Source organism: Furipterus horrens, unplaced genomic scaffold, assembly GCF_987537825.1.
Source record: "Furipterus horrens unplaced genomic scaffold, mFurHor1.1.pri manual_scaffold_9, whole genome shotgun sequence".
In the NCBI taxonomy this organism is placed as follows: domain Eukaryota; kingdom Metazoa; phylum Chordata; class Mammalia; order Chiroptera; family Furipteridae; genus Furipterus; species Furipterus horrens.
In genome coordinates this window covers 40,713,334-40,739,551 of record NW_028327179.1, presented here as the reverse complement: position 1 = coordinate 40,739,551, position 26,218 = coordinate 40,713,334, and positions in this window count along the sequence as shown.

Sequence of the window (26,218 nt, the reverse complement as noted above, 5' to 3'; positions counted from 1 at the left end):
AGATCATTCTAAGAAGCACCAACAAACAATAGGTGTCACAAAAATGGGGAGACAGAGAAACAACCTCCCATCAAAAGGAAAGGTAGAATCCCCAGAAAGAGTGCTAAATGAAATAAAGGGGAGCGAACAATCAGATATGGAATTCAAAACATGGATTATGGAGAAGCTGAATGAGCTCAGCGGAAACTACAAAGAACTCCAGAAAAACTACAGTGAACTCCAGAAGAACTATAAGGAACTTACTGAGAATTATACCAGCATCAAAAAGGACATAGAAGCTATCAATAAGAGCCAGGAGGAAATGAAGAATACGATCTCTGAATTGAAGAACACAGTAGAAGGAATTAAAAGCAGACTAGAGGAAGCAGAAGATCAGATCAGCGAGCTGGAGGACAACGTACACAAAAACTCCCAGACAATGCAACAAAATGAAAAAAGACTGAACAAGACTGAAGAGGCTCTAAGACAGTTGCAGGACAACATGAAACGTAATAATATCCGTATCATAGGAATTCCAGAAGGAGAAGAAGAAGAGCAACGGATAGAAAACCTCTTTGAAAAACTAATGACAGAAAACTTCCCTAACATGAGGAGAGATAGAATCATCCAAATCCAGGAAGCACAGAGGGTCCCAATGAAGATGAACCCCAACAGGCCCACCTCAAGACACATCATAATTAAAATGGCAACATTCAAAGACAAAGAGAGGATCCTAAAAGCAGCAAGAGAGAAACAACTAATAACATACAAGGGAGCTCCAATAAGGCTATCATCAGATTTCTCAGCAGAAACACTACAAGCCAGAAGGGAATGGCAAAAAGTATTCCAAGCAATGAAAAACAAAGGCCTGCAACCTAGGATACTATACCCAGCAAAGCTCTCATTCAAAATGGAGGGTGAAATAAGGAGCTTCCAAGAAAAGAAGGCTAAAAGAATATATCTCCACCAAACCAGCAATGCAAGAGATGCAAAAGTGTCTGCTCTAAGAAGATAAAGAAATAGAGAGACAGAGAAGAACACGAGTACAAAGGGGAAAAATGACAATGAATAAGTACTTATCGGTAATAACCTTAAATGTAAATAGATTAAAAGCTCCAATTAAAAGACATAGGGTGGCTGAATGGATTAGAAAACATAACCCACATATATGCTGTCTACAAGAGACCCACCTTAGAACAAAAGATCTACACAGACTGAAAGTAAAGGGATGGAAAAAAGTATTTCAAGCAAATGGACATGAAAAAAAAGCCGGGGTAGCAATACTTATATCAGACAAAACAGATTTCACAGCTAAGTCCATAAAAAGAGACAAAGAAGGGCATTTCATAATACTTAAGGGAAAAATCCATCAAGAAGATACAACCCTTATAAATATATATGCACCCAACTTAGGAGCACCCAAATATATAAGGAAAATTTTGAAAGACTCCAAGAAAGATACAGACAACAACACACTCATAGTAGGGGACTTTAACACCCCATTGTCAACAATGGACAGATCTTCGAAGCAAAGAAACACCAAAGATATTGAGGCACTGAACAACACTCTAGATCAAATGGACTTAGTCGATATATATAGAAGTTTACACCCCAAAGAAGCAAAATATACATTCTTTTCAAATGCACATGGGACATTTTCAAAGATAGACCACATGATAGGACACAAAACAAGCCTTAACAAATTCAAGAAAATTGAAATTATATCAAGCATCTTCTCAGATCACAATGGCTTAAAATCGGAAATCAACCTCAAGGAAAAAACTCAAAAACATTCAAACTCATGGAGAATGAATAACATGCTATTAAATAATGAATGTGTTAACAATGACATCAAGGAAGAAATCAAAAAGTTTCTGGAAACTAGTGATAATGAACACACAAAAACCCAAAATCTATGGGATACAGCGAAAGCAGTCCTAAGAAGAAAGTTCATAGCAATACAGGCCTACCTAAAAAAGCTAGAAGAATATCTAATAAAAAATTTAACCCTACAGCTACAAGAACTAGAGGAAGAACAACAAGCAAAGCCCAGATCAAATACAAGAAAGGAAATCATCAAGATCAGGGCAGAATTAAATGACATAGAGTCTAAAGTAACAATTCAAAAGATCAACAAAAGTAGGAGCTGGTTCTTTGAAAAGATAAACAAAATTGACAAGCCTTTAACCAGGCTCATCAAGAAAAAAAGAGAGTGGACCCAAATAAATAAAATCAGAAACGAAAGAGGAGAAATCACAACTGATACCACAGAAATACAAAGGATTATAAGAAATTATTACGAACAACTGTATGGCAAGAAATTTGACAACCTAGAGGAAATGGACAAATTCCTGGAAACCTATAGTCTTCCCAAACTGAATCAAGAAGAAGCAGAAAGTCTGAATAGACCAATAACAGCTAGCGAAATTGAAGTAGTAATCAAAAAACTCTCAGCACACAAAAGCCCTGGACCGGATAGCTTCACAAGTGAATTCTACAAAACATTTAGGAAAGCTAACTCCTATCCTCCTCAGACTATTCCAAAAGATACAAGAAGAGGGAAGACTGCCAAACTCATTCTATGAAGCCAATATAACCCTAATTCCAAAACCAGGTAAAGACAGAACAAAAAAAGAAAACTACAGGCCAATATCACTGATGAACATATATGCTAAAATCCTCAACAAAATATTAGCAAACCGGATTCAGCAACACATTAGAAAGATCACACACCACAATCAAGTAGGATTCATCCCAGGGATGCAAGGATGGTTTAGTATTCGCAAATCAATAAACGTAATACACCACATAAACAAAATGAAAGACAAAAACCACATGATAATATCAATAGGTGCAGAAAAAGCATTTGATAAAGTACAACACCCATTTATGATAAAAACTCTCAGCAAAATGGGAATAGAGGGAGCATACCTCAACATAATAAAGGCCATATATGAGAAACCTGAAGCCAACATCATACTCAATGGGCAAAAACTGAGAGCATTCCCCCTGAGATCAGGAACAAGACAAGGATGTCCGCTCTCTCCACTCCTATTCAACATAGTTTTGGAAGTTCTAGCCACCGCAATTAGACAAGAAAGAGAAATAAAAGGCATCCAAATTGGAAAAGAGGAAGTAAAACTGTCATTAATTGCAGATGACATGATAATGTACATAGAAAACCCTATAGACTCCACAAAAAAACTACTCAACCTAATAAGTGAATTCGGCAAAATAGCAGGATACAAAGTCAATATTAAGAAATCGAAGGCATTTTTATACACCAACAATAAAAACTCAGAGATAGAAACTGAGAGAAAAATTCAATTTACCATAGCAACAAGAAAAATAAAATACCTAGGAATAAACTTAACCAAGGAGGTAAAAGACCTGTACTCAGAAATCTACATAACACTGAAGAAAGAAATTAAAGAAGATACAAATAAATTGAAGCCTATACCATGCTCATGGATGGGAAGAATCAACATCATTAAAATGTCCATACTACCCAAAGCAATTTATAGATTCAATGCAATCCCTATTAAAATACCAGCAACATATTTCACAGACCTAGAACAAATACTTCAAAAATTTATATGGAATCAAAAAAGAGCCCGAATAGCCACAGCAATTTTGAGGAAGAACACAGTAGGAGGAATCACAATACCTGATATCAAATTATACTACAAGGCCACGGTAATCAAAACAGTCTGGTACTGGCATAAAAACAGACATATAGATCAATGGAACAGAATAGAGAGCCCAGAAATAAACCCAGGTTCATATGGTCAACTAATATTTGACAAAGGGGGAAAGAACATCAAATGGAGTGAAAAGAGCCTCTTCAACAAATGGTGTTGGGAGAACTGGACAGGGACATGCAAAAAAATGAAATTAGACCACCAACTTACACCATACACCAGAGTAAACTCAAAATGGATCAAAGATTTAAATGTAAGTCGTGATACCATAAAAGTCCTAGAGGAAAAAATAGGCAGGAAAATTTCAGATATCCAACGTAGCAACATTTCACTGATTATCTCCTAAGGCAAGGGAAATAAAAGAAAGAATAAACAAATGGGACTACATCAAACTAAAAAGTTTCTGCTCAGCTAAAGAAAACATCAGCAAGATGAAAAGAAAACCAACCATATGGGAAAATATATTCGCCAATGACATCTCAGACAAGGGATTGATCTCCAAAATATATAAAGAACTCATACGACTCAACACCAAGAAGACAGACAACCCAATTAAGAAACAGGCAAAGGACCTGAACAAACACTTCTCCAAAGAAGACATACAGAGGGCCCATAGACATATGAAAGTTTGCTCAACATCACTAGCCATCAGAGAGATGCAAATAAAAACCACAATGAGATACCACCTCACACCAGTCAGAATGGGCAGCATCAACAAATCAACAAACAACGTGTGCTGGTGAGGATCTGGAGAAACAGGAACCCTGGTGCATTGCTGGTGGGAATGCAGACTGGTGCAGCTACTATGGAAAACAGTTTGGAATTTCCTCAAGTAACTAAAAATGGAACTTCCTTTTGAACCAGCAATTCCATTGCTAGGATTATATCCAAAAAATCCTGAAACACCAATTCAAAATAACCTATGCACTCCAATATTCATAGCAGCACTATTTACAATAGCCAAGTGCTTGAAACAATCTAAATGCCCATCTGTAGATGAGTGGATCAAAAAACTTTGGTACATTTACACAATGGAGTTCTATGTAGCAGAAAGAAAGAAGGAACTTCTACCATTTGCAACAACATGGATGGAACTAGAAAGAATAATGCTTAGTGAAATAAGCCAGGCAATGAAAGAAAAATACCTTATGCTGTCACCTATTACAGGAAACTAATGAACAACACAAACAAATGAGCAAAATTGAACCAGAGCTATGTAAACAAGAAGTAGACTAACAGTAACAAGGGGGGAGGTGGGAGGGAGAGAAGGGGGTAAGAAGGGGAAGTGTCAAGTTAAAGAACATGTATAAATGACCCACGGACATGGGCAACTGAGTGGGGACTGAATGTGGGAGAAGGGAGGGGCAGGGTGCAGGGAAGCAAGAGGGGGAAAAAAGTGAGACAACTGTAATGGAAAAACAAACAAAAAAATTTTTTTTAGTTGGGGAAAAATGAAAATATGAAGAATGGAAATGCCAGTTCAGTGAATATAGGTCAAAGATTTTCCTTCACGTTGTATATTTTTCTCCCTATTTGATCTCTCCAGAGTTTGGCATTCTAAACAAGTAAGTAATGACTTAAGTTTCTTTACATAGACCTAATAAGACCAGTTGTTAATAGAGGTTCCTTTTTTTTTTTTTTTTTACCAAGACTTTGACTGGAATGTCAAGCCTAAAGGAGACATACTTGGGCTCAAGTTGTTACCAAAAAGCCCTGAGGAACTGGGAATGACTTTCAAAGGTAATAAAAGCCCGCGAGATAAAAGGCCTGCTACCATGGTTGGTTGTGCGGTCCACAGCAATCTCTCCAGGGAAGGAACGAAGGTTGTTTTCCTGAAAGATGGCTAGAAGGGACCTTAAGGCACAATGGAAAACCAGAAAGACTTGGAAAGGACAGGTGTGTACAGGCAAGGATGAATGCCAGGTATGTGGCCCAGCTTCTGTGCCCTGAAGAGTAGACTGAGGGTCACCCTAAATGTTCCTTGGGTAAGTTCCAAGAAAGCAGAACTAACGATCATAAGTGATCATTTGCTGCTCTTGTTATGTTTATGCAAATGAATGGATAAATTAAAAATGGACTTAATGTAGTCCCTTTAAAGACAAGGAGGGTAATCTTAGGGAGAAAAATCACTATTCAAGGAAAATCACAATGATCAGTAGTAGACTGTAAAGTAGGGCAGCTAACCATCTTAAAAGTTTCTTCTCATTTAAAATATGGTTTCACTTGAAAATTAAACCATGTCTGTGATATCACCAAAGAGATTCAAGTTGCAGGCAAGTAGAATGTCAAGTGCCTTGCAACTGGATGTCTTCCCAATAAGACAGTCTTACAGATTTAGAGATTTGTTTGTGGGTTATGTTACATAAATTAACATGCGTTTTCTGTTTTCAAAGAGCATAAGCCTATGATCGCATTACCTGAGTGATTGTCTGTATGCATAAACCTCACTTAATCCTCTATGCAGTGCTGCCTCCTGAGACTCAACAGTTTGGCTGAACTAAATGGCTGGGTTGGTGAAGAATGGGGTGGTCTGTGGGCTTCACTTTAAAACTGGTTTCTCTTTTCTATCCTAATGCCTTGGACAGAAAGGGCCCAGAGGTTTGAGAGGGGGGAAACATAAACTATTTCCCTCAGCCCAAACTAAATATAATGGGCAAAAGGGTTTTGGACAGGCGAGATGTGCCTAGCACACCTTCCTCCAAAGAAGCCCTTTTTTTTCCCCAAATGTGTAACATTGAAGAATTAATCCCTGCCTTTTGTCATCTAGTAGTTATGGATTGAATGATGTCTTTTCACCCTTTTTGCCAAATCTGTTGCCCCCAGAACACAACAAGGATGCCAGCCTGTTAAACCAAGCACGCCATTGACTGGAGACAGCCAACTGACCTGGAGTCTGCACGATCCTTCCCCATGTGGGAAGGCCACCCTCCCCTCCACACCCCCACTATTATTAGGGATTTCAGGACCCAAGTCTACACGACGACCATATCCAGCTTGAAGCAGCTAGAGGAGCTTGAGACCTTCACCCATTGTTCTTTACAAGATTACAAAGGGTCTTAATATCTGAGAGGGAGGGATAGTTATTTTTTATGAACCATGGGTATGGACTTGTGGGGGGTTTGCTGTGGGAGGGAGATGCTGGGTGGAGGGGAGTAAAGGGGAGAAAATTGGAACTATTGTAACAATATAATCAATAAAGAAAAGCTGGGGAAAAAATTTAAAAAAAGAAAAGGAAAGACAACACAGTGTTTTTCCCATTAATTAAAATATAAAAAGTAATTTTTTCTTAAAGCAGCCTCATTTTCATTGGTAAATTTTAAAGTAGATCTCTTGAAATATTAGTTTTTATTTTCAAAATCTCTTTCACATTCTTTCAACAGAAAATATACTGAACAAAAATATGTATCAAATGTCATGTTAAACATTGCCAAGAACACAGAAATAAATGAGGCATCACAATTACCAAAAAGAATAGATTGACAACTAAAGAAAACAGACAAAGGCAGTAGCTTTCTGGTAGTCTTGAGAAGGCTGTCTAGGCCCAGACTGTCACACAATCTGATGATACAGGGGGCAGAACCAAGAATGAAAGAAAGTGCACCTCTACAAAGTATACAAGATGTGGTGGGAGGAGTGACTCTCAGTCAGCTAACTGAAGGGAAGGACCCACCAAAGAGCAAAAGAACAACAACCAAAACCCAGGTACAAACAGACAGCTCAAATAAACAGCATAAAGGGCATTCCAAGAGCATCAAGTTCAGAAGATCAAGGAGACTACACCATTGAAACATACAGGTCTCCTCCCACGGAAGGTCACAACACAAAGACAGGAAGACAAAGCAGATCAATCTAAGAAGCAGAAAGAAGCAAGAAGAGTCACAAAAGTGGGAAGACAAAGAAACCACCCCCCATTGACAGGAAAAGAGGAATCTCCCAAAAGAGTGCTAAATGAAATAGAAGTAAACAAACTATCAGACATATAATTAAAAATAATGATTATAGGGAACTCAATGAACCCAGCGAGCTCAAAGAAAACTATAAAGAACTCCAGGGGAAGGAACTACGAAGAACTCCAGGGAAGCTACAAGGAACTTACTGAGAACAATACCAGCATTAAAAAGGACATAGAAACTATCAATAAGAGCCAGGAGGAAATGAACAATACAATTTCTGAATTGAAGAACATGGTAGAAGGAATCAAAAGCAGGCTAGATGAAGAGAAGATCAGATAAGAGAGTTGGAGGACAATTTAGAAAAAAATTCCCAGATAGTGCAACAAAATAAAAAAGAACTTAAAAAGAATGAAGAGGTTTTAAGAGAGCTGCAGAATAACATGAAATGTAATAATATCCATATCATAGGAATACCAGAAGGAGAAGAAGAGGAGCAAGGGATAGAAAATATGTTTGAAAAAGTAATGACAAAAACTTCCCTAATGATGAGAGAAAAAGTCACGCAAGTCCAGAAAACACAGATGGTCCCAATGAAGATGAGCCCAAACACACCCACCTCAAGACACATAATAATGAAAGTGGCAAAACTCAAGACAAAGAGAATCCTAAAAGCAGTAAAAGAGAAACAGCTAATAACATACACGAAAGTTCCGATAAGGCTATCGTCAGATTTCTCAGCAGAAACAGTACAAAGCAAAAGGGAATGGCCAAAAATGTTCCAAGAACTAAAAAACAAAGGCCTACAACCAAGAATACTTTACCCAGTAAAGCCATCATTCAAAATGGAAGGTGAAATAAGGAGTTTCCCAGACAAGAGAAGGCTAAAAGAATACATCTCCACCAAACCAGCATTGCAGGAGATTCTAAAGGGTCTGCTTTAAAAAAATGAAGAAACAGAGAGAGGCAGAGGGGAGCACAGGTACAAAGGAAAAAAATAACAATGAATAAGTACCTATCAACAATAATCTTAAATGTAAATGGATTAAATGCACTAATCAAATGACATAGAAGAGTGGAAAAGGATATAAAAACATGACCCACATATATGCTGTCTACAAGAGACCCACCTCAGAAAAAAAGATCTACACAGACTGAAAGTGAAGGGATGGAAAAAAAATATTTCAAGCAAATGGACATGAAAAAATTCTGGAGTAGCAATACTTACATCAGACAAAACAAATTTCACAAGGGCCATAAAAAGAGATAAAGAACACTTCATAATACTTAAGGGAACAATCCATCAAGAAGATATAACCCTTGTAAACATATATGCACCCAACGTAAGAGCACCAAATAGATAAAGAAAACCTTGACAGACTTCAAGAAAGATATCAACAGCAACACACTCATAGTAGGGGACTTTAACACCCCATTGTCAACAATAGACAGGTCTTCCAAGTGAAGAAGCACCAAGGATATTGTGACACTGAACAACAGTCGAGGTCAAAAGGACTTAATTGATATATACAAGACCTTTCATGCCAAAGAAACAAAATATACATTCTTTTCAAGTGCACATGGAATATTTTTAAAGATAGACCACATGACAAGACACAAATCAAGCTTTAAAAAATTCAAGAAAGTTGAAATTATATCAAACATCTTCTCAGATTACAATGACTTGAAACTAGAAACCAATCTCAAGGAAAAAACTTAAAAAGATTCAAATTTATAGAGATTGAATAACATGCTATTAAATAAGGAATGGGTCAACAATGACATCAACGAAAAAATAAAGAAGTTTCTGGAAACAAATGAAAATGAACACACAACAGCCCAAATCTATGGAACACAGTGAAGTCAGTCTTGATAGAGAAGATCATAGCAATACAGGCCTACCTAAAAAACATAAAAGAATCTCAAATAAACAACCTAACCCTACATTTACAAGAACTAGAGGAACAACAACAGACAAAGTCCAGAGTGAATATAAGGAAAGGGATAATCAAGATCAGAACTGATTTAAATGACATAGACACTAAACAATCTATTCAAAATATTGATAAAACCAGGAACTAGTTCTTTGAAAAGATATACTTGACAAGCCTTTAACCAGACTCATCAAGAAAAAAAGAGAGAGGACCCAAATAAATAAAATAAGAAATAAAGGAGGACAAATCACAACTGATACCACAGAAATACAAAGGATTGTAAGAAATTACAATAAACAACTATATGACAAGAAATTAGACAACCTGGGGGAAATGGACAAATTTCTGGAAACATAATCTTCCAAAACTGAATCAGGAAGCAGAAAACCTGAATAAACTGATAACAGCTAGTGAAACTGAAGCAATAATCATAAAACTTCCAGCACACAAAAGCCCTGGATTAGATGGCTTCACAGGCAAATTTTACCAAATATTTAAGGAAGAACCCCTATCCTTCTCAAACTATTCCAAAAAGTCCAAGAAGATGGAAGACTCCCAGACTCTTTCTATGGGGCCAGTATTATCCTGATTCCAAAACCAGGTCAAGACACAACAAAGAAAGAAAACTACAGGCCAATATTGCTGATAAACATAGATGCTAAAGTCCTCAACAAAATATTGGCAAACCTGATCCAGCAATACATTAAAAAGATCATACACCGCGGTCAAGTGGGATTCTTCCCAGGGATGCAAGGATGGTATAATATTCTCAAATCAATAAATGTAATACACCACATAAACAAAATGAAAGACAAAAATCACATGATCATATCAATAGATGCTAAAAAAGCATTTGATAAAGTACAACACCCACTTATGATGAAAACACTCAGCAAAATGGGAACAGAGGAGCTTACCTCAACATAATAAAGGCCATATATGAGAAACTTGAAGTCAACCAAATACTCAATGGGCAAAAACTGAAAGCATTCAACCTAAGATCAGGAATAAGACAAGAATATCCACTCTCTCCACTTCTATTGAACATAGTTTTGGAAGTCCTAGCCACAGCAATCAGACAAGAAAAAAAATAAGAAGCATCCAAATTGGAAAGGAGAAAATAAAGCTGTCATTTGCAGACAACATGATGGTATACCTTGCAAACTTTATAAACTCCACCAAAAAGCTACTTGACCTAATAAGTGAATTTGGCAAAATAGCAGAGTACAAAGTCAATATTCAGAAATCAAAGACATTTCTGTACACCAACAATGAAATCAGAAATAGAAACTAGAAAAAGAAATCCTATTTACTATAGCAACAAGAGAACTGAAGTACTTAGGAATAAACTTAAATAAGGAGGTAAAAGACCTGTACTTTGAAAACTACAAGACACTGAAGAAATAAATTAAGGAAGATACAAATAAATGGAAGCATATACCATGCTCATGGATGGGAAGAATCAACATCATTAAAATGTCCATACTACCCAAAGCAATTTATAGATTCAACGCAATCCCTATTAAAATACTAATGACATATTTCACAGGCCTAGAAAAAATACTCCATAAAATTTATATGGAACCAAAAATGGCCTTGAATAGCCTCACTATTCTTGAGAAAGAAAAACAGAGTAGAAGGAATCACAATACCTGACATCAAACTATACTAAAAGGCTAATGTAATCAATACATTTTGGTACTGGCATAACAACAGACATATAGATCAATGGAACAGAATAGAGAGCCCAGAAATAAACCCAGGTCTCTATGGTTAATTAGTTTTTCACAAAGGTGGAAGGAGCTTAAAGTGGAGTGAAAATAACCCCTTCAACAAATGGTGTTGGGAGAACTGGATAGGAACTTGAAAAAAAAAAAAAAAAAACTAGACCACCAACTTACACCACACACCAGAAAAAAACTCAAGATGGATAAAAGACTTAAATGTAAGCCATGGCACCATGAAAGTCATAGAGGAAAACATAAGCAGTAAAATCTTTAATATCCTATGTAGCAATATTTTTGCCAATATATCTCCCAGGGTAAGCTACAGGAAATAAAAGAAAGAATAAACAAATGGGACTACATCAAACTAAAAGGTTCCATCTCAGTAAGAGAAAACATCAGCAAGATGAAAAAGGAACCAACCATATATAAGAAAACATATTTAACAATGATATCTCGGACAACAGTTTGATCTCCAAAATATGTAAAAAATTTATTCAACTGAGCACCAAGAATATAGACAATCCAATTTAAAAAATGAGCAGAGGACCTGAACAGACACATCTCCAAGGAGGACACACTGAGGGCCCATAGGCATATGAAAGAATGCTCAACTTCACTAGCCATCAGAGAAATGCAAATTAAAACCACAAGGTACCACCTCACATCACTCAGGATGGTCATCATTAACAAATCAACAAACAATAGGCATTGGCAAGGATGTGGAGAAAAGGGAACCCTAGGGAATTGTTGGTGGGAATGCAGACTGGTGTGGCCACTGTAGAAAACAGTATGGAATTTCCACAAAAAACTAAAAATGGAACTGCCTTTTGATTCTATGATTCCACTGCTCAGATTATATCTGAAGAATCCTAAAACACCAATTCAGAAGAACTTGTGTACCCCTATGTTCATAGCAATGCCATTTACAATAGATAAGTGTTGGACACAACCTAAGTGCCCATCTGTAGATGAGTGGATCAAAAAACTGTGGTACTCTTACACAATGGAATACTATGAAGCAGAAAGAAAGAAGGAACTCTTACCTTTTGCAACAAGATGGATAGAACTGGAGATTTTTATGCTTGGTGAAATAAGCCAGAGAGCAAAAGAAAAATACCATATTATTTCACATAATACAGGAACCTAATTAACAAAACAAACAAATGAGCAAAATAGAACCAGAGGCATGGAAACAAGGGATAGACTGACAGTGACCAGAAGGGAGGGGGGAGGAGAGGAGGGGGAAAACGTGGGGAAGGTCTAGTAAAGGAACTAAGGTAAATGACCCATGGACATGGACAACAGAGTGGGCATTGTCTGTGGGAGAGAGGGAAGGTGAGTGGGGCAGGGGAGAACAATGGTGGAAAGATGGGACAAGTATAAAAAAAAAAAGAAACAAAAAGAAAAAAAAGCAATTACCCACAAGGAGATAATGCAAATAACTTGATCACAAGAAGGAATGCAAGTGTTATGAGAAGGACTTGGAAGAAAAGTTCAGGATTTGGAGCTAGACTACTGAGAACGTTCAAGTCCTTACCAAACATTAGCTTTGTGGTCATGCAATCACCTATGGTCCTTAAATTTCAGTTTACTCATTTGTATAATGGGTTTTTTTATGTGAAATCAATGGAATACTTTTTATATAGCCCAACATAAATTGAAAAATGATGCAAAATGCAAGCTGATAGATAGGATTTCAAAGGATGAATGAAAGAACTATGTGTTATGATTAGAAATCATATGTGTGCATTCAGATGTGTGCATCCATTTGCTAAGAAAATGGAGCTGGAGGCTGAATGGATTACAGTTACAGAAAACAAAAAAGAAGGCATTTCCAGGGAAGAAAGCAGCATGGGTAAAGGCATGGAAATTGTTAAATTCCGGTCATTTTTGGCAAACAAGGAATGATTACATTCAGTACAATGTGGACCACAGGTACAAGAATAGTGAGAAATCTTGTTGAAAAGATCAGGCAAGTCTTGATGCCAGAGGCTTAAAGATGTGGTCATGTGAATGCAATTTTAAATACAATATGTAATAATCAAATGTTTTTGGAAGTAGTGACACAATTTGTTCTGAATGAAAAGAAGACACACCTGATGGCAGCACAAAAGATGGACTGGAGTTTAGAGTAAATGAAAGAGTGGAAGAGAACTGCAGTCTTTGGGTGAGATTGAACTAGAGCAGGAACAGTACCAACTAGAACATTGATAGAGGAAGACACTGAGGATTCCGAAGTCTAAATCATTAGGTAGGGCCCCCTCCAGACCACTGTATTCACAACCAAATACAAAATCCCAACTCATGATCTTAAAGACATCTCAAATTCAATAAAAATTTTCATTATGTCCTCTAAATTTTCTTTTCCTATGTGCTACCACTAATAGTATCATGGCTAGAATTATTCATTGCATGATCCCCACAGATTTTGAGGCAAGTGTTCACTATTTTGACTAAAGGTATCTGCAACCTACTCAGCTTCCTTAGTCAGAAACATTAAAGTCATTAATAATCACTTTCTCTCCTTTACTTCTTCTATCCAGTAATTTGTCAAGTCTGGTCAATTCCTCCTTGTCTTTGTCACCTGTCCCTTCTATCCCCTTTACATCACCATCTTATATTTAGACCTTCATCATCTCTCTCCTAAATTATTGCAAATGTTTACTTGCAATAATTTCTTGAAAGGTACTTTTTAATTTATTGCCTTTTAAAGTTCTATACTTATTTTAGAATCAGCTTGTTAATTTATATAAAAAATCATGCTGGGATTTTTATTAAAATTATATATATATAGATTAATATAAAAATAATTGCCATTATGAAATACTGAGTTCTCTATTCCATTGATATAAATTTTTATAATTTTATTTAGGTCTTAAATTCTCTCAGTAATGTTTTGTAGTTTGTAGTGTAGAGGATTCTTACATATTTTGTTAGATATTCCTAAAATGAATTTTTGGTGTCATTGTAAATTGTATTGTTCTTTCATTTTCTATTTTGTATATTAATATTGAATCTAGCGACTTTGATAAATACATTAAAGAAATAAGGATAGTTATAGCTACATGTGACCGTATGCATAGGTGAATTTCAAAAATGCATTATTGAATAAAAGAAAGTAGTTGAAACAGTGCATGTGATGTGATTCAATTTATATGAAACACACAAGCAGGTGAAACAAATATCTTCTGTTTGATGTCAGATAGTGATTATTTCTGGAGATCAATCATTGCCAGAAATTACAAAGGGGCTCATAAATAACTGATAATGTTCTGTTTCTTCATCTGGATACCACTTACATGCATGTGTTCAGTAAGTGAAGTCAGAAATCTGAATATTAGTGTGCACATTTTGTACACTAGACTTAGTGAAAAGTTATCAAAATTAAAAGAACAAAAATGGGTCTTACTCCCAGTTAACTTCTACTACGTTTCATACTTCATTTTGTATAAATAATGAAGATGCAAAGAGGTACAAACACTGGGAGTGGTTTACACAGTTTTTATATTATATATTCCTAAGGAATATGACATATGACATGTTTTCATATTTCACTGCTAGAACAACTTCTCTATAGTTGAGTTCCTTCCAAATTTTAAATACATTTTGATTACTAAAGCTTTGGGGAGAAGCTGAGATGGAGCTGCATTGAAAACATATTTTCTTTGACAGTGACAGTCATCACACAAAGCAAAAGTAGGAGGTAGGAGAGAGGGAATTGGTTGTTGGTGACAATAGCTGCTAAATAAAGGTAACATCACATGGAAGCAGGTCCACTTTATGGAAACTTGTTATCATATTAAGTTCCAGTGGAAATTAATCACTGAGATTCTTGTACCCTGAGAGTATCATATTTACTTCTTAGTAATTGCCATCAAAATTGTGCTAAATACTCATGAGATATATATTCAAGAATTTCACATTTCAGAATTGTTCTCTTTCTTACCTAACAGATGGTATAAGATTTTGCAACTGTGCTTTTTTTCTCTATATTTACTTATAGCCTTATTTTAGTAGATATACCAATGTATTGCCTTATGACAAACTTATCTGGTTAATAATAAAAAATCCTTCCACCATTCTTACAGGATTCCAATCTTACTATTATAAGAATGTTTTTCAATATAGTTGTTTTATCCATATATAGTAAGTGAGGCTATAGAAGTTATTTAAATAACACCATAGCGCATATTGACATCAATTTTAGTTCTGCTTTTAAAATGGACTTTCAGACTTCTTAATAGATCTTAATAAAATTGTACACAAACAATACAAATATACTTTCTCCCTCCAATTATATCCTTAAAGCTTATGTTAACTTCAAATAAAAACATACTGGTGTCTAAGTTGCATTGTTTTAAAATAGATAGAAATTCTTAGGAAAAAATAAAAAAAGACATCCAAAATAACCCAACTCTATTCAAGTACAGTGTTTAAGAGAATAACATATATTGTGCACATGCATGTAACTAGGAATTTAGACCTGATATTTTAAAATATCAATTACCTGCAAAGAAACATGCCAGCTTATTTGAAAGCTGTCTTTGAGCTTAGCATAATCATTTTACACCTAAACTAAGTCATTATGCTTTGGAGGACCTTTAGAAATGTTGAAGGTGTTTAATTTATTTTCATATTTAACACTTCCATCAAAAAATAAGGTTTATGTAAAATGATTAAAGATGACATGATATTGTGGTGAGAATTTTAAAACACAGCATCTATGTATTTTAAAATAATAAACATAATAAAAATGATATAAACATCAGTGAGCATTTTCTAGAGAACAAATTCAAACACAAATAACAAGATATGCACCTGGCTTTCCTTTATTTTCCTTCCTTGCCTATCATCATGAGAAATTATCTAATCAGTTTGGCAAGCAATGATGACAATAAAGGCTGTGTCTATTGAAATAATGAGCAATTTTTCCAGATTTAGCACTTTCTGAAACGTCATAGTACTTGAATAGCTATGAAATGTCACTGCTGAAAAATGATCTAAAATACGTGCTCAGCAGACAATTTTTAAAGAAAGTCAAATTAGAACAGATGAACCAAACTGTTACTGTTTTAGCTTTAAATAGAAATGAGCTACAATGTCTGACTGGAAAAAACCAAGCCACTTTTAACATAAAAAGAATGGTTTGTGCAACATTGACGTAAACAGGTAGCCAAAGAGAATGGACTGGAATGCAAATGCATGAACAATGACTTCACTGTACTAGTCACTGGGGTTGATAGATGCTGTTGATGAGTGTACGATGTGGTCATCGCATTCAAAATGACTGAGTAAGTAGACCAAAAATCTGCATCAAATTTGCATTAAACTTGAACATTCCTCTGCAGACACTATTTGGATGATTCGGGAAACCACAAGTATGGGCAACTGGTAATTGGCAGCTTCAGCATGCCAACATGACCACTCATGCATCATGTCCCAAGCAGAGCTTTTGGGCAAAATATCAAATCACCCAGGTGGCTCAACCCCCCTACAGCCCAGATTTTGCACTCTGTGACATACAGTTTTTCCCAAAATTAAGATCACTTTTGAAAGGGAAGAGATTTCAGACCATCGATGAGATTCAGGAAAATACGACTGGGCAGCTGATGGTGATTGGGAGAACTGTGTGAGGTCCCAAGGTGCCTACTTTGAAGGAGGCTAAGGTATCGTTGTCCTATGTACAATGTTTCTTGTATCTTATATCTTCTTTAATAAATGTCTCTATTTTTCATATTAAATGGCTGGATATCTTCTGGACAGATCTTGTATATAACTTCCTTTAATATGACTGACCTTTAATTAAGAAATTTAAAGTTGCAAAAAATTCCTATAAGTAAAGCACTGGATATAAGTTCAAAATTATAATATTCTTAAAAGCTCAAGCCTTTTACTTTCATGAATTCTTACTATGTAAGATGATTTCACAACATCTTATCTACTGATCACTCAAAAGAAGATTCTGGGTCAGGGTGCCATCCATCTCACATCAAGGAAACCAAATCATAAAATGCACATGTCAGCTCAGGCAAATGCAGAGTAAGTACCAAGTAGAACTTTGAGTGTGTTTGAAAGAATTAACTTGTTTTGTCTGGCTGAGTACTCAATAAGCTTTCCTTTGAAAAATTAACTCCTGATTTGACTAATTTAGGAATACATTTATAATTTCCACATCATTTATATTTTTATATTAATATAAAATAAGTGTTTATAATCACTTGCATTTTTTTTCTTGTAAATGTATATAGACACAAGGTCTATATTGAAGGAAAAAATCTACCTTTGTGTATATTTCTATTTAATTGAGTTTGTTGACTATTCAGTGTTGTTGTCGCAAACTAATGTTTGGAAGTCAAAAATTCTAAAAATATGAGCCAGTAAACAATATAACAGAAATATTATGTTGCCTCAGAAGTCCACATTTTTATTGTAATATTTACATTTCCAAGTTATGAGTTACTCAAGAGAGCTAAATAAGTTCTTAATGACATACTGCACTTACTGAGCCCAGTTTCAATTAAATATAGATAAGTATACTTTTGGATTAAATTAGTATGTGGCCATCTTCAAGTCACTACAAAATCTAAAGGTAATAATGCTTTTATTCCTCACTGAAACAAATGTTTCAGAAATGTGTTTATCTAATCTAAGGCCTGCTTTTAGGATTCTTTATATGCTGCATTTAATTGAGCTACATTTTCAACATAAGGTTAACTAGAACACTATATGAGACAAAAACTATATCTTCATGTTTTTCTAGATGTAATACAATTGATAAATATTTTAGTAATTGTTTGGCCTGGAAATGGCAATGTAAGTCTAAGTATTTGAGTGCAGAGCTGAGATTTATAATGACCAGTCCCAGAAACATAGATAAGAACAAGGATTTGACCTGAGGGCAAACAAATGCCAGGATTCCTGTGCAACAATAACTCCTTGATAGAACTCATTGACCTAACAAGGTGATCTGTGTTAGTCATATGGCTGATAGTCATTTCTTATTGCTGCTCTGCTCCCTTAGCAATTCCTTACCCTGTTTGTTGAGTCTCATCCTGCTTTTGGAGTACCATTACTTCAAATATTGGGAGATAAAGTCATCTTTGTTCCAAAGGTAATGGTATAGATACAGGGAGGCCACCAGTCTTGAAGAAGCACCGAGAAGCCTCTTGGGTCCTTGTGTGGCAAGCCATTGAAGTCCCCATTAGATTCTATGAAATCACTCTTACTCAAAAATCACTGATGTGGACCATTTCCATGAGCATCCATAAACCTACCACAATCTGATGTCACTTCAGAGCTGTGCAATGTGGTGCCTAAATTCCTGACTAGCCTATCAGAAAGCCAAAAGCTTCATTCCCACTCAACTGCTGCCAGCTCTAGCAGCAACTTAGATATAGATTAGCAGATAGATTGAAGTTTAGGGATAGAGGGAGAGCAACAGATGTCCCAAAAGATATTGTCCCAGAATCCTGTCTTCATTGATTTGAGTAGAATTTTCCTAACATAATTGATGTTTAATAAATCTACATTCTGTGGCCCATATGTACAGACTTATTGTGAAGCAATTTAAGGCTATAAATTACAATCATCAAAGAGCTCTTAAATAGATTTCTTAATTTTTTAGTTAGACATCATGCTATAAAATAGATGAGTTTAAAGCAGTTATTAAAATGCAATTTAACAATTTTAAATAAAAATATTAATGATTGAAGGAAAGCAATTTTTTAGTACAAAGGAAGGTTGTATTGAGGTATTTATTTTTTAGTAAAACATTCCTAAAGAACTCAAAGCATCATTTTGCTTAATCTTTAAACATGATTTTAGCAGGTGCAGGCAATTTCGGGAACAGAATACCACATCTTGACCTTGAAAAATACTTAGCACCTGTGTGCCAGCAATAGGCCACAGCACACTCTGAGAGACCAGATGCAGCCAAGGCAAGGATTCAATTATAAGAAACAAAAGGATCGGTCTGTAAAGGTCTTTTAGATGTTAGCAAGCAAAGCATTATTTGCTGCTTTTAAATTTGCAAGGTAATTGAAGTCATTATCCACTTCAGGGCACTAAAAATGATTCTTTATAAGAAAAATAAATGATAAGAAATTTTGAAATTTTTGGAGGTAAAGAAAGAAATCACAGATAAACCCTTCTGTGGCTCCCACAACTGTAAATTGCTAAACTTCATAAGAAAACAACAAATGTTGTTTTCTGAGAGCTGAAGATTTATGCTTGCATAAATGAATTTTTTCCTAGAGAATGTAAATGAATAGTGCCAAGGTTTTCTCAACTCAAACTTAGTGCTCAGTTAGTGAATTCTTGACAACTGTCATATAAACAACCAAGGTTCCTGATGAGACTAAACACAAGTATCATCTTTCTGCATTTCTTCATTCAGAGAACATGTAACTCTCACTATGATCTTTGGTAACCCTCTGGGAACAGAAAATAATTTTGCCAGGAATAACTGTTATTTAGAGCAGAATTGGTTTGTTTTATAAACCTGATGGGGTACAGCTAGTGCTGTGTTAATCTAATATGTCCTATCAAAACTATAACTTTTCATAATAGGGCTCAAAAATAATTTGGAGTTGAACAAAAATACTTTTGAGTTCCTGAAGGAACTACACTTAATTGAGTTACAGACAGCCCAGGTTTTTGCTAAAGGAATTTCAATGTAGGTGAAATGAGGCTGTTATTAGTGGTTATGGGCTGATTTGTGACCCTGCCCCTCCTTAGAATGTGACTGCAGAGGATCTTTACAGAAGTGATTAAGTTAAAATGAGGTCATTAAGGTGGGATTTATACAATATGACTGGTGTCCTTATAAGAAGGGGTAATCTCTACACAGACATGTACAGAGGGAAGACACTGTAAAGACACAAGGAGAAAAGCTCCATCTCCAAGTCAGGTGAAGAGGCCTAGAATGAATCCTTCCCACACAGCCTTTAGAAGGAACCATATCTACCAACATCTTGTTCTCAGACTTGACTCTCCAGAACTGTGAAAACATAAATTTCTGATGCTTAAGTCACCTCTTTGAGGCAGCCTTAGAAAATGAATACACATTTATTTACCTAGTTTCATTTGAGTGAGACAAATTTATCAAAGATTCTGGCCATGTACATTTGATCTCATTTGCCTTGTCTCTGCCTGACCAGTTAGAGGCAGAGAGCAAAGTCTTCGTCTCTGCAGAAGCAACGTTTCCCAAAGTAAGTTGTTTCCTTGCCTCACTAGAAGGTGGCATGTGGAAAGCCTATGTGTCTCTAATGTCCAGATGTATCTTCTCAGTAATATCGGTGTCATTTTGCTTCTCTTTCTCTTGATTCTTTTGTTAGTTTCTTAGTTCCTTCTGAAATTAGGTAGGGAAGAGGGGTGTTATTTATTGACATCTTTCAAGAACTTGAAAAAACAGCAAGCTAATGGTGGATTGGATCATTGAAAAGGGGACTGAGATCTGCTTTGATAATAATTATAGTTTGTAAGATGGTCACAAATTCTTCTCATTTTATTTATTTTTAACTGCCAGAATCTTTTTTTTTCCCAACTTTTCCCACTTCTATGAGACATTGCCCTGTTCTAGTTGAGGCTGTCTTGATAAACATCAGATTTGGGGATATCATCCTGATTAAGCATGCCCTAGAGTTGTTATTAGTTTCAAGATTTTCTTTTGATGTATATTGTAGCAGGAACAGATGAACAAACCACATTTGGAATTGTTGAACCATTTCTCAAAATATTTTTCAAATTTTTAAAAACCAAAATGCGTTCTCATAAACACTTCGGCCATTAAAAGCAGTGTGTGTTGTAAGAAAAATTTTTTCCATGTGTTTCTGATTCATTTACACTTAACTCATCAAAAAGTTGTTTGGGAAAAAATATATTTGATTGCTTAGGAAATTGTTTTGGTCTTTCTGTTTTAAAAACAGGATATGTTATCGAAAGTAAACAAGACCCAACTTGGATAGTTGATATCTGAATTCCACTCTGTCTTTCTAAGTGTCAGTGTTCTATTCTTAAGCCATTGTCATTCCTAGGCCAAACAATATCTAAAATATTTATAAATAAGCATTGCTTTTTAGAAAAATGTTAAAATATTGGCCTATATACCTCTCATATATAATAACTCGATGATAAATATTTACCCCAGTTAAAATGAAGAACTATTAAGATTATTAAAAGTTAGGTCATGGGTCATGTAAATACAATGCTAAAACATATATTTCAATGAATATTGGAGTAAAAACATCAGTGTTAATAGATGCTATAGATATTTAGAGATGAAAACATACATAGTCCAGATTTGCACTTATTTTGTACTTGAGACTAAGTCAGGTTTACTAGTGAGTAGAGTATTTCATAAGGACTTTAAACTCCTTTGAATAACTCATAACCTTGGAATGTAAATATCATTAAAAGAGAAATATATTTTACAAACAAGTTTGAAAGATAAGCCAAACTGTGATTTTAAAGTATTGTATATATTCAGAATTAGTGATAACTTTAATACATTTCTGAAGTTTGATGTATTCTAACCAAATAGGCCTAATTTACACTTTATCACTTTGTGAGTTATCAAAATGATGTACCTTCTCATTATTATATTATCACATGGAAACTCAAATTATAATAAGTTGTTTTAACATGTTTTAATAGTAATACTTAAAAGCCTATGAGTATATAACTATAAACTTTTAGATATAAATTGAATCATATATCAGAAATATGTTTAAATTATTTGTAATATTTACATGATTACTATAGTATACTCATATTATTAATGGGTTATTATTTTTAATACAGCTTGGCTTCAGGTGCACCGCAGGAGTTGCCGGTGTTGACTACAACGTCAAACCGCCTTAGGGACTCCGGCTCCGGATTTTCTGTCGGGGTTTACTCCCTTAGCCTTTCCCCTGAAGAGGTATGCCGCAAGGCAGCGGAGGTTTTTTGGAATCAGAGTTTTCCTTCTCTGATGTGCCCTGACTGGAAGATCGAACCAGCGACACTTAGCTCGCAGGCCGACGCTCAATCCACTGAGCCAAACCAGCCAGGCCCTCCATATCACCCTGCCCAGGCTCTGTAGCTTCAGCTCCACTGGAGAGGACACTCCAGCGTCATCGCAAGATGTCGATTCAACACGGGAGGAGACAGATACCATGTCACTCCCGAGTCGGACTGCACAGCCATTCTCGGCGGTGCAGATAGACTCTTAAGAAGCTACACCATCGTCTCTCAAGACGGACGGCTGCCGAACGAACGAATTATTTTTAATATTCTGTTTATTAAACATTATATTCCTCCAGATTATTTTTATCTATACAGTAACGTTACACAAACAGAGGAGTCCAAAAACAAACCCCAGAGTTTGCGGCTGGGAGATAGGGAGCAGGAAGCAGCTTTCAGGATGCCCTTGCATGCCTGGAGCTAGTGGCTGGAAACATTGTTGCAAAGATCCGCTTTACTTCTAAGACTCAGGAAGATGGGAGGAATCTTGGACTGTGGGCTGGTACAGAAGAAGCAGACAGAGCCTACGCAGGGTTCTGTGAATGGTCAGAACTGTTTGCAACACCCACTGTGTGAGAGGACGCAGGGAGAGAGAGGAGGCAGGGAGGAAGGGAAGCGGCTGCAGACATATTTTGGGCTGGCTCTGGCTGTAGGGGGCTCTCTCTCTCTCAGGATCTCTCTGACCCTCACGCCCTCACTCTCTGGCTCTTGTGGGCTCCCTCCATGTGGCTTGGAGAAGGGATCTCCAGGCTGCTTTAAGAAGAGGCTCTTGCCAGGCTGCTTGGAGAAGGAGAGGAGATCCATGCGGTTTGCAGGAAGAAGGCAGTTTACAAGGAAGCTGAGAATCCAGGCGGTCCTGCATTGAGAGCTGGAGGGCACCACAGCACAGAAAGGACCTCCCCAATCAGAACTGAGTGATTGGCAGCTACTGGTAAAGCTGAATTGTGCCTAAGAAGTAGGGAAATGGTGTTTCTTACTTTCCTAAGACTGGCCAGGTCTGGGAGGGGGAGGCAGGACTATGTGTAAATAAACAGTTCTTTTTCTTTTCACCAAACTATGGTATTCAGAGTTATGATTCTGGTGGCGGGCAATGGGGCCCCTAACTAAACAGCCCGTGGGTTCTGTTTCAATCAAAGCAGCCCAAGGGTTCTGTTACAGTAAGAACACTCAAAAAATGAAATAAAAGTTGATAAATGAAAATTATCTCATCAAGTAACTATGGATCCGTATGTCTCTATAAAATATGTCTATAAAATATTTCCTAGCAACATATTTTTACTATAAAATAATTATAAATTTATGATAGCTATGAACTATTGAAGAACTTTATATATATATTCTTTCAAATCCTCACAATTATCTTACATTTTAGAAATACTGACTTCATGTTATAGATGAGGAAAAGCTAGTAAGAAGCCAGATTGACCTTTAAACTATGTCTGACCTATTCTCATGACTGATTTCTTCCCACTGCTATATTTTTTTTCTCTCAGATCTCTTAAGAAGAGTCTGTGACAGTTTCCTCTTTCAGGAACTACTACATATTTGAAAAGGTTATTCATGGCTAACATTTTGTAACACAAAAATCTTTATAAATATCAAATCAGACATTAGATTTTTTTCTTTAAAGGTAAAATTCCATATTCTTTTGTATTAAACAGCATAAGAAAAAAAACAACCACTTATTCTGAGAGCTAAGATTTATGTATACATAAATAAATTTTCCCCTAGATACAGTGAATGAATAATGCCATGTTTTTCTCAACTCAACTTAGTTCTCAGTTAGTGAATTCTGGACAACTGTCATAAACAACCAGCCTTCCTGATGAGACTAAATACAAGAGTATCATCTTTCTACATTTCTTCATTCAGAGAACATGTAACTCTCACTATGGTCTTTGGTGACCCTCTGGGGTCAGAAAATAGTTTTGCTATTTAAACCAGGATTGGTTTGTTTTATAGACTTGGTGGAATACAACCAGCACTGTGATAATCTTATCACATCTCTGATTCTAAAAAGAGGGCTCAAAAGAGATTTGGATTTGAACAAACCTAACTTCTGAGTTCCTGGAGGAACTACAATTGTTCGAACTGACAAACTACAGCTCATGGGTCATATCTAGCTTTCTGCTTGTTTTTGTACAGGCTGTAAGCTAAAAAATATTTATATATTTTAATATGACAAAAATAGAAAAGATAATTATTTATGACACATAAAAATTATATATAATTTAAATTTCAGTGTCCATAAATGTTTTATTGGAACACAGCCACATTCATTTGTTCATTGTTCAAGTCTGTTTATGTGCTACAATGATAGAGTTTGTAATTACAACAGAGACTGGTCCGAAAAACCTAAAATATTCACTATCTAGCCTTTTACATTTACTGAGCCCTGATATACAATATAATTATGGAATAATAGCTAAAAAGCACAGTTTAAATAATATGAATTAAGATATTTTTTATTTTTTATGGTATGAATAAAGTTGCAAAGAATGGATTAATTGGAAAAAAATGCTAATTAAGCCAAAATACAAATCTTTAAGGTATAATGATATTTTATGTTATTAAATGTTATATTGTGTACTGCCTTACAATTTTATAATTTTTGACTGCCAGTTGTGACATCACCAGTAGAGTGGTAGCTTCACAGAGAAAATTACTAATTTGGAGAAACAAAGAGTGACAGTACTTCAAATCTTCTATAAGAAAAATGCCTTGCAACCCCCATAAATGTATTGTAAGAAAAAAAAAGTTGTCCTTAATAAGATTTAAAATTTATGACATGATTGGGGTTTTGCAGACAAAGTTATATGTGGAAAATAAACTGGAAACCAAATATGTAAAATTAATGGGGAAAATATAAAATAACTGTATTAGTTAGCAAATAGTCCCATTAAAAAATAAATAATATAGCCTTATGTTGCTCTTTTAATATGTGAAATATAAGTTATGCCAGTAGGTCTCTTGCTAAAATAAGTATAACTTACTTTAATAGAAAATATTTTATTGGTCAAAACTATATGTACACCAGCTTCCACAGCTCCTTTTGACTACAATGATATACTACCATCCAAGTAATGAATACCATATAACACTTAACATGCAACTGTCAACTTTAATGCTCTAACTTTTATTTAGAAAACACAAACATTTAGAGTTAAAATCTATAAACTGATGTAAAATCTGCTGTTGTGATTTACCTGAAAGTCTGGGATAAGGCAAACTTAGAAAACTAATGGTTTTAAACTACAGCAGAGTATCTTAGCTTTATTTCCTAGGGTTACCTGTGTATCTAACATAAGAATCTATACAGAGAGAAAACATGTGTATACTGTACCTTTACATTAACCTGATTCCAATGTTCCTCAGAGTCATCCGTTTCCACAGATGGCTAATGATTCATTTCTTCCTCTTGTATAAAAGGCTTATGAACACTTAGATCAACTGACTCAGGCAAATAGGAGTGTGATTATACTGGATTAAAAAAAAAGTGGTCAAGAGATTACTGTAGCACATTCATATAATAGAACTATACAGAAAGAAATCTAGAAATACAACAATAAAATAATAAATAAAAATAAATAGTTGGCACCAAGAAGTATATTCCATAATGTGTCATACTTGCCTTCTGGTAAAGCATGTCACAATATAAATGAATTCTACTTATATGGGAGAATTATTTCATTACACAATTATTAAAATAAATTTTGAAGTATTTTTGAAAATGTTAAGCATTTTTCTCTTAATGCATTATATGGTATACTTCTATATGTAACTTCTAGGAATGTAATATCATCTAATAATCTTGAAGAGAAGTATAACAACACATACATAAAAGAGGAATATATTATTATTACTAAATACGGAACATAATAAATACAAAAAAAAAGACTAATGCTGACAGCTGAAGTCTCCTCTTATTTGCAGCATTGTAAAACTATTGGCATTATTTACAGTAAATACACGCAAGAAAAAAATCA